The following is a 10746-nucleotide window of genomic DNA, read 5'->3' as shown; positions in this document are numbered from 1 at the left end:
ATAGTGACTTCATCTTCATATACTGGTTCACTCACAGTTTTGTTTTTATATCCAATTACCTTTCTTTTATCAATAATAGAATTATTCGGTTCTTTATGCATTTCTAAATTAGAACACGAACCAATATCTATACTATGTCTTGCTGGTTGCTTTAAGGCTTTCTTAGCTTCATATTTTTCATTTAACTTTTTTATTAAAGTCAATATTTCTTCTTCGTCTTCTTCGGGTTTTTCATTGACTTGTTTTTTTCATCCTTCTTATAGTTGAATTTTGTCTACTTAGACTTGGTGTTCTATGACTCATGCTTCTATGCATTTTAGGATTCATAGTTATTCCAATATGAAGTAATCTTAATTCATCAATTAAAATCTTACTCAGGGCCGTCTTAATCATTATGGGAGCCCTGTTCTAAACTCGGAAATTGGGCCCTAATAATTTTTTTTAATGAAATTATCATATAACAACATTTTAAAACGAAGCCAAAAAACACAAAGTACTTTATTTAAATTGTAAATAACATGATTAATATCAAAATACAATCTTAATTATTAAAAGATCAAAATATTTAAACATAGCTATTCTTCTAGCATTTTTTGAAGCAAATTCATCAACCATATCTTCATATTTCACCTTCTCCAAAAGATCATTTTCAATAGCTATCAACGTCAATCCATTAAGTCGTTCTTGTAACATGGTAGACCGCAAGTAAGATTTCAACAACTTCAATTTTGAAAAACTTCTTTCTGCAGAAGCAACTGTCACGGGAATAGTCAATAAGATCCTATAAGCAATATTAGCATTCGAAAAACAATCTACATCATTCAAAAATTTTAATATATCGATAGCTCCCATTTATTTTGTTGGAATTGATGGAAAAATATCTATTAATAACTTAAATTCCACATAGAGTTCATTTCCATCAATATCAGCAGATTGCCCATTATGTCTTAATGCTTGCTCAAAATGACTACAACATGACTTCAAAGATGCATCACCTAATGATTCTAACTTTTCAGAAGTAAACATAAAACCAAATATACTTTCATACGCTTGATATTGCTCAAATCTTTTATTAAGAGAAACAATAGCCTAATCAACAAGGATAAGAAAAAAGTTTACTCTAAAAGATTCTTCCCCTGATAACTCAACTAAAGGGGTATCTAAATTCTCATAAAATTGTTTTTTTCTTCGAATAACATGCCTTTGAGGAAATATTGGATCGATATTCAATTTGATAACAATTTCTTTAGCATCATCCAAGGCACTATAAAATCCAATATCTCTGTACTTTTCAAAATATGAAATCTACTCCTTTATTTTTTTCCATAGCAACATCAATAACCATATCACTTAATTGCAAAAGCTTGCTAATCATATTAATTGCATACAATATCTCAAACCATATAATTATTGACATTAAATACTCAAAATCACCTAGCTCATTTGTTGCCAAGGATTTAGCTTCACTACTTAGTTTAGAATCAAGATCATTGTCTGACACTTCAAGTAAATCTTCTCTAAAATCTAACATTTGACATTTTATAGCTTTGACATTATCTATACGATTCTCCCAACGAGTGGATGACAATGATTTCGGAGTTAAGACTTTTACATTATCTTTCAAAATTTGTCATCTCTTAGTAGAATTAGAAAAAATTGTATATATGCGTTGTATAACTCCAAAAAAATCCTTAGCTTTATTGCAAGAGTAAGCCATATCACACAATGTTAAATTAAGATTATGACAACCACAAGGAGTATAAAAGGCTCTTGGATTTATATCTAAAAGTTTCTTTTGTACACCTTGATGTTTTCCTTTCATATTTGACCCATTGTCATATCCTTGTCCCCGTACATCAAATATGTCAAGACTAAAAATTTTCAATTCTTTTTATAAAACATCAAAAGTCCCCGACCAATTGTATCATTCACATTTAAGAATCCTAAAATAGATTCTTCAACACTAACAGAATATTATTCAGAGACATCCACATATCTTATTATTAAAGACATTTGCTCTTGGTGACTAATATCAGGATTACAATCAAGTATCACAGAGAATTACTTTGCTCGTTTGATTTTTTTTAAGATTTCATTTTTAATTGCATAAGCAAGCAAAAGTATCATTTGCTCTTGGTGACTAATACTTATTATTAAAGACATTTGCTCTTGGTGACTAATATCAGGATTACAATCAAGTATCACAGAGAAATACTTTGCTCGTTTGATTTTTTTTAAGATTTCATTTTTAATTGCATAAGCAAGCAAAAGTATTAACTCATTTTAGATGTTATGCCCAAGATAATAAAAGTGTAAATCATCATTTGTGATACGTCTAACATGCACTTGGATAATCGGATCAAACTCTGCTAACATTTCAATCAAGCCCAAAAAATTGCCATTGCTACTTTGATATAATTTCTCGTTAGAGCCACGAAAGGCCAAACTATGTTTAGCAAGGAATTTCACAATTGAAACAATTCTTTTTATGACATTTTTCCAGTGATCCTTTTCCTTCTCAATTAGTCTTTGAGTCGTTTTATCAATAGTTTCATTCTTTTTGAGCCTTAACGCAACTCATACCAAGTTGTTGTATTCTTAACATGTTCAATACCGGTTTCATGCTCTTTAAGTCTCTCACCTATATGTGCCCAATCACTAAAACCATCATTAGTTAATTGACCTCTACCAATTTCTTTTTTGAAAATTTTACAACAAAAACAAAATACTCTATCAAGTTCTTTCGAATAAACAAGCCAATCTCTATCACATTTCTCTCCATTAGATAAAACTCTAGTATATATAACTTAGTTGTAAAGCGTCTAGAAAATTTATCTTTAGGACCATTTACAATAGAATGGTCTCTTTTAGGGCATTTTGTCACTACTAAATCAATCATTTTTTATTCAAGAGCATCCCAATTTCTTGGATCAAATATATCAAAAGAGTAATCAAATTGGGTTGGTTGCTCTTCATTATTATTACCATTTTCATCCGTATCATGCTCTTCATCATCATCCTCCAACAAATTATTCAAATTGTCATTTTCATCCACATTATCAACACTATTAAGATTCTCAGTAAGAATCACATTTTCAAGAATTTCAGCATTAACATCATCAACATTATCAGGAAATTCTGAATTAACATCATCAACATCTTGATTTTCAACAGAAATTTGTGGTTATTTTATTAGAAATTTGTGAAGGGCTCCTCTTTGATATTGAGTTAACTCTTCAATTTATTTCTTTTCCATACGTTTATCATGACCAGAGACATACTTTCTCTTAGGAGGCATATTTAAAATCTAAAAATAAAACTTTAACAATACTTACTAAATACTAATTAAACAAACAATCAAACAACTCACCCAAAAAACACAATAAATTATACAATTAATCTAATAATTTAAATTGCAAAAGGATAGAAACAACCTGTCATAATCCACTTGCCATTGTTATTTGATGATTCATCAAATGCTACAAGTCTGCTCGGCGAACTCACATAGCCGCAAGGCCACAAGTAAAACAGGATTGCCGATTTCTTGATTTGCCGCAACCAATTCCCTTGGATCTAATCTTCTTGTTAACCTCTTGTACTCCATGAATTATTTTTACTATGGTATTCTTAATTGAATTTTTTTTTAATAGCTAAATGTAATTTGAGTACGAATGTATGAACACAGGTAATTGAAAAAGATAGATTATTGAAATGAAATTTATAAGGGATAAAAAATTTAATCGTTTGATAAACGAAGATTAAGGGGTTTAATTGTGCAATTCAAGATTTGAGAAAAAATTCTTCATACTACCCGTTGGAAAATTCTTGATGAACGAAAATTAAGGGTTTGAATTGATTGAAGGCAAAACATTAAATTTGGAAAATTAAAAATTTGGGGGTAAAACAATAAAATTAAATGACAAAATAGAAAGGATTCAAAGAAAGGAAGTTAAAGAAAATTTCAGAAATTTTGGGAAGTTGGGGCTATCTTGATGGTGCAATTTACGAAGGAAAGAGATGATGAATCTAGACAAATGAAGTAAATGGAGCTTTTTCTTTCACGTGAGTATTGCTGACTTTTTCTTCTTCTTTTTTTTTTTTTAACTTAAGGCTTGGACTCCGCAAATATGGGCCCTCCGAATTTGGGGGCCTTGTGCTAAGGGCATGTTTGCGCAGGTCCTTAGCCAGCCTTGATCTTACTTGACCTATTCTTTACTATAGGATTCATGAAGAATTCTTCCCAAGTTTTTTCAATTTCTATTTCATTAGGATTTAGAACCTTCTCCTTTATGCATCTACTATTTGTTTCTTGAAAGATGAATCTATATTGTTAACCAACTTATGGACTACCTTCTATCTTAACTATATAGGCCGAGTTCCTTTATGCATGTTTATTCCAAGAGTTAATAACTTGATCACTAAAAACTTTGGAGCATATGAATCTTCTAAACTCACATAATATATGGGTTCACATATATAGTTTACAGCTCCTTGACTTAAGCTACAAGTAACGCCAATCTGCTCATAAAACTCTTTATGTCTAATATCACAAACAAAGCTTAAACATTTAACATTTTTACCAAAACCTTGTAAAGGAGTTATGTATACTTGCACTGAACTAATACAAATATAACTATAATTTCCTTTTTCTTTATGGTTCTTAATGGTTTTCCAGTTTATGATATTAATTTCCACTGCTCTCTTTTCACAATCCTTGATTACTATACTTCCTTCCATTTCTTCGCATACATATTTAGTTCTAGTTTTAAAGAAAGAAGTTTTAAATATTTTATCTTTAGTAATCTGGGGAAAATTCCAACTTTCTTTGTTCATTTGATCTAGGTCTTTATCATCAATAGAATACTCAACTCTCTTTAGTTGGCCTATAGTCATTCACTAGTTGAATAATGCAATTAGCCACCGATTCAAAACTGGCTTATTCCACTTGTTTTGAACCGGTGGCTATTTGAGCGATGGCAATTCTGGATTATTTTACCACGGGAAAAGTGGTTAATGCCACCGGTTAACCGGTGGCAATACTAGGTTAATGTCACCGATTAACCGTTGGCAATATTGTCCCAAAAAATAATTATTTTTTTCACTTAAAATCAGTATAAACATAATATACATAAATTAAATCTGCAAAATTAGATACATAAATTAAATCCGCAAAATTACATAAATATTACATAAATATACACAAATCTCCAAAATTACATAAATATACATAATATAAATTAATTAAATCTGCCAAATTTAAAAAAAAAAATCAACCTAAATAATTCGATCTGCCAATTTCCGAATTTCATTCACTGAAAAATTCACTCTCACATTCAACCCAAAAAGATCTACACACATCCAAACAAAACAAACAAAATTGAGAAACAAATCACAATTCCACAACATTCTACATCACAATTACCATAAATCAAAGGAAAATTTTTAAATTAACACCCAAAAATGTAACCATTTTCGAACTAACCACCCGTTTAATTTTTTATTTTGAATTACCACCCCTTAAATTAAATAAATGCTCATATTACCACCTATTTCAAAGATCCGGTGGATTTTCCGTCTGTGGGCCCCACCTAACGCTTATTTTGACCCTTTTGACTAATTTTTCCCCCCTGATTTTTCTCTTTAAAAACGCTCTCCTAACTTCATTTCACATTTTCTCTTTGAAATTTGGTAGAATTTGGTGAAGGAAATGTGAATTAAAGTTTAGACAACATTTTTAAAGAGAAAAATCGGGAAAAAAAAACAGTCAAAAGGGTCAAATAAGTGTTACGTGGGGCCTACAGATGGAAAATCCACCGGAATTTTGGAATGGGTGGTACTCTGAGCATTTATTTTATTTAACAGGTGGTTATTTAGAATAAAAAATTAAATGGGTGGTTAGTTCGAAAATGGTTACATTTTTGGGTGGTAATTTAAAAAATAACCTAAATCAAATAAATGAAAAAAAAATCAAAAAGAGAAAATTGAGAAACCTTTAGCTTTGCGACAATGATTGAAGGATTTGAAGGTGTGAAATGCAAAATTAAGAGCCACGACGAGAAATGCAGCAGTTCCAATTTAGACAATAATCTTGTTTGTTTACCCACCCAAACCCTGACCGAACGCAAAACCAAACCAAAACCCTACCCACCGCCACCCATCACCCAAATCCACACCCACTACGACAGCATCCAACCCCGCCACCCATCACCCAAACCCACACCCACCACGACAGCAACCACAACAACAACCAAAAAACAAAAAAAAAAAAAAAAACATATCGGTATTAACCGAAATTGGTTTGAATTTGGTTTAATAAGGTCAAATTCGACCATGAGAACTCTAGATCTAGAGTTTTCAAAGTCGAATTTAACCTTAAAAACCATTAATTTTTTAACACCACCAACCAACGAAACTGCCGGCAATAACGAGAGAGAAGGAGAGATAAGTGAGACGAGAGAGGAGAGAAAGGGGTGAGAGAGCAACCGGAGACGAGAGAGCTTTGAGACGAGAGAGGAGAGAGAGGGTGAAACGAGAAGGAGGGTGAGACGAGCAAGAGAGATAAAGAGCATGAGAGAGAAAGAGGAGAGGGGAGGGATGAGAGAAGCCGAGGAGAGGAGAGAGTTAGGGTTAGGGGTTTATAAAGGGGCAGGGGCGGTTTTTTTTAACAAAGCCACCGATTTTTAATCGGTGGGATTAATGTTTTCCCCACCGGTTCGGTTTGAACCAGTGGCAATACTATATCCCACAATCCCGCCCATTTTTCCACTTTTTTTCCTACCGGTTTTTAAAAACCGGTGGCCATTGAGCAGTGTTTTTTTGCCTTTTTCTACTAGTGATTTTACTTTTACCCTCATTGTCATCTGGTTCTGAGTTTTCCAATACTTCTCCTTCCATCATATTACATATCTCTTCAAAATTTTCATCTTCAAACTCATCACTATTTTCATGTTCTTCATTATACTCATTTTCCTCTTCTATTATTTCTACTATTCCTTTATTATTGCTTAAAGCCAATTCTAAAGCCTCGTCTTCTGGTATTTCTATGTAGTCCCAACTACCTAAGGCTTTATTAATTTGTAATTAGCTTTCTTACATTCGTTAGCGTAATGTCCTAATTCTCCACAAGACCAACACTTGCATGTTTTCTTTTTCTAGGACAATATGTTGCCTTTTCAAAAAAACCTAATTGGTTTTCTATATTTATGTTTATAATACTTCTTATTATAGGTTTCTCCTCTTGATTGATCAAATTTATTTTTCTTATAATTCCTTCTCTTATTATAGTTTTTTCTTTCACATCCATAGTTATTGGGAAATCCCAACAACTGAGAAATTGTCTTTTCATTTGTTGAGTTCCCGCAACCTCTCTACATTTCTTTTCAATCCATTTTCTTAGAAAATCAATTATATTACCTCTCTACATTTGGGGCATCCCTAGCTAAGAATTTTTCTCTCCATTCTTGATATTTTTCACTAATTTCATCATTAAGGAGACTTGATAATTTATCGTAGAACATTCCAAGATTTGTTTCGTTTCATCAATTTTATAATAATATGTTTCAAATTCCATAATATAATTATCCACATATTTTATATTACATATGGACAAATTACTTAACTTTCTCTGATTCTCAATTCGTTTTTCATTAGGATCAGTTCTAGGACCAATGAATTCTAACTCAACGTATTGACATAACTGCCTAAACATTCTAGTAGGTGATTCACTAGCTCTTAATACAGTTTTGACTTCTTCATCTATCCCATCGTACTAGTCTTCTACACAGCCATAGAAACTATGTTCGATGTAGTTTAAGAAATTTTCAGAATTCCATTCAATGTTCAAGTTAAGTACACTACTCATACTCTTTTTCCACTGATCTAAAACATCTTGTCTATCTCTTACACCATCTAATTTAAATCTTATAACCAGTTTGAATTATAGGTTCAAGAGTCACTTCTTCTTGTTTAGGTATTTGGTTAGGCATGACCTTGACACTAAACCGTGTAGTCTTCCCTGGTATGTATCTTGGTCATGTGTAACTTCCTTCTCCTTGATACCTAGGTCTTTGGATAATATTGTTTACATTAATAATTTCTTCTCCAACGTCATTATTATCCATTTCCCTTTTACCTAGTTTGTTTTCAATCTTTCGTTAATACCATTTGTTGATATAAATCTTTTTCTAGAGTAGCATAGTTATTTTCCACTATTACGTTCTCAGCAGTAATTCCTTTTTCAGAAATTATCTTCATGATATCATTTAACTTATTAGGGTCTTCTTGTTTATCAAATAAGATTTGCAATTTTTCGATTGTTTTCTCCTGAAGATGATGGCTCATCTTTAGTTTCTTCGTTATTTTCTTGATTACTAGTAGGTCTTTTAGGGAGTGACACCGTAAACTTCTTATTTTTATCTAGATTTTGAAAAGGATAATTTTATTCATATGGGATAATTTTTTCTTTACTTGGTGATACTTATTTAATAGATTGATGTCTTATTTCATTTGTTAAAGCAAGTTGTACTTGTAATCCCCGTATTTTTAAATATTTTATAAATGAAATTTCATTTTGTTTATAATATTTACTTGTATATTTCCGGATTTTATTTCAAAAAGTTTCAAATTATTTTGGGTGGAAAATTATTTTATTACATTATGGTTTTTATAAACCATCATTCTATATAGTTCATGTGAATACAAGTAGTTCATGTGAATAAAAGTAAAGCCTAGTCCATTTTATTCCTTAATTGGCCCATTATTTTTATGAGGCTCAATTAAACCTGGGCACGGGCCGGGTGGCCCGCGTGCCGCCCGGCACGGCCCGCCGTTCGGCGCAGCCCGGCACGGCCCGAATTCAAGCACGGCAAGGCACGAAGTTCAACTCCCGTGCCACGGACAGGGTTGAGAATTCCCAGGCACGACCCGGCACGAGCACGGGCATGGCCCGCCGTGCTGGCCCGTCGCGCCGGCCCGCGGGCCAACGGTAATGTTACCGTTTATTCTAGCTCCTTAATAAGCCAAAAAAATGGCTAAAAAGCGGCTAGTTTTTTGCCAATTTGCTCCCCAAAAATTCTATAAATACTCACCTCCATTTCATTCCCAAATCACAATCTCTTCTTCTTATCTCTTATATTCTCTAAATCTCTAATAATCCTTATTTTCTTAAATTCTCTAATTATTCTCTTAAATTTTCTAATTATTTTCCTAATATCGGAAAAAATTAAAAAGTTCGTAATCGTAATTAGTGGAGCGTTGAAGCACGGTTGTAAGATCTAAACTAATCTTAAATTTATTATTTTTTTATTGTTATTATTAGAATAATCTTGTTTAATTATTATTGTTGTTAATTGTTATTGTTGTTGTTATAATTGTTGTTATTAATTATTATTATTGTTACAATTGTTGTTATTATTTATTTTTGTTGTTATTGTTATTGTTATAGTTGTTGTTATTAATTAATATTATTGATATTTTTATTGTTAAAATTGTTGTTATTAATTATTATTATTATAGTTAACCACTTTTTATTAAAAAAACTAATTGTTAATTATGGCATCGAACAACCCATTATCTAGGTCTAGGGGGAAAGGCCGACTTATCCGTAGTAGTAGTTCTAGGGAACCACCTAATACAACGAGCCCCCAAATTACGAGTCAAACCAATGACCCCATTTACTTCCCCCCGGGCTATGAGCCATATAATACGTCGGGATTTCCAGCACCACCACTAAACCAATTTCCACTACCACCATACCAATTTCCACCTAATTATACCGGTAATCAACAAAACTATTGTTCTAGCCAAGGTAGCCAAGAAAGTACCCGAATTCCCTCCGGTTCTACCCCTTCTACTGCCACTCCCACTAGTCCCACTACTAACCATCACACACATCATGAATGGTTAACCGAAACTGAGATGCTACTTTTGAAAAACCGAAGGAGTGAGGTATGGCGTTATTTTGTCCTAAGTAAAGATGGTGAACAATGGGCAAAATGTAAAACATGTAATAGTGTATTCACGGCAGTTACCAAAAACGGGACGGGACACTTATCTAGACACATGAAAGCTTGTGCAAAACCAGCTAGTGATCCAACCCAGCCCAAAATTTCCCAACTCCATCCATACGGCTTTACATACAACTATGAGAGGGATAGGGATGAACTAGGAAAAATGATAGTACACGCCGAACAACCTTTTCTTTTCTCGGAAAGTGACACATTCAACACCTACATTAACAAAGCACTACAACCCCAACATAAAAGAATCTCTAGGAAAACCGTTTGTTCCGTCGCAATGAAAAATTTCCTAGAGTACAAAGTCCGGTTACAAGTCGAATTGAGTAACCTTAACTGTAGAGTATCTTTAACAGCCGATTCTTGGGATAGTGGTTATAAATATCACTATTTATGTGTGACTTGCCATTGGGTAGATGATCAATGGATGTTACAAAAAAGAATAATACATTTCAAAATGCTGGAATACCCACACACCGGCACTAACATTGCTCACCATTTAATGCAAGCAATAGACGAATACAACCTTCGAGATAAAATGATGTCTATGACTTTTGATAATGCAACCTCTATGACATACACAACTAATCTTATCAAACAAAACTTAACCAATGTACTATTAGACGGTGAAGCTCTTCATACTAGATGTGTTTGCCATGTACTTAACTTATGTGTACAGGATGGAGTTCGGGCAATTGGCCCATACTACAGCAAAATCAGAGATGCTATTATG

The 10746-nt window shown here is 32.7% G+C and overlaps 1 long non-coding RNA gene across 1 annotated transcript; it reads right to left on the bottom strand.

Moving 5' to 3' along the window:
• Positions 1-484: 484 nt before the first annotated feature.
• LOC110705421 lies at positions 485-4322 on the bottom strand. The gene is made up of 2 exons (XR_002508078.1): positions 3435-4322; positions 485-755 (listed from the first exon to the last, which is right to left on the bottom strand). It is a non-coding gene; the product is annotated as an uncharacterized LOC110705421 (long non-coding RNA).
• Between the last annotated feature and the right edge of the window lie 6424 nt (positions 4323-10746).

This window comes from Chenopodium quinoa, unplaced genomic scaffold (assembly GCF_001683475.1).
Source record: "Chenopodium quinoa cultivar QQ74 unplaced genomic scaffold, ASM168347v1, whole genome shotgun sequence".
NCBI classification, from domain to species: Eukaryota; Viridiplantae; Streptophyta; class Magnoliopsida; order Caryophyllales; family Amaranthaceae; genus Chenopodium; species Chenopodium quinoa.
Note: the sequence above shows the minus strand (reverse complement) of the source record. Positions and strands in the feature narration are given on the sequence as shown.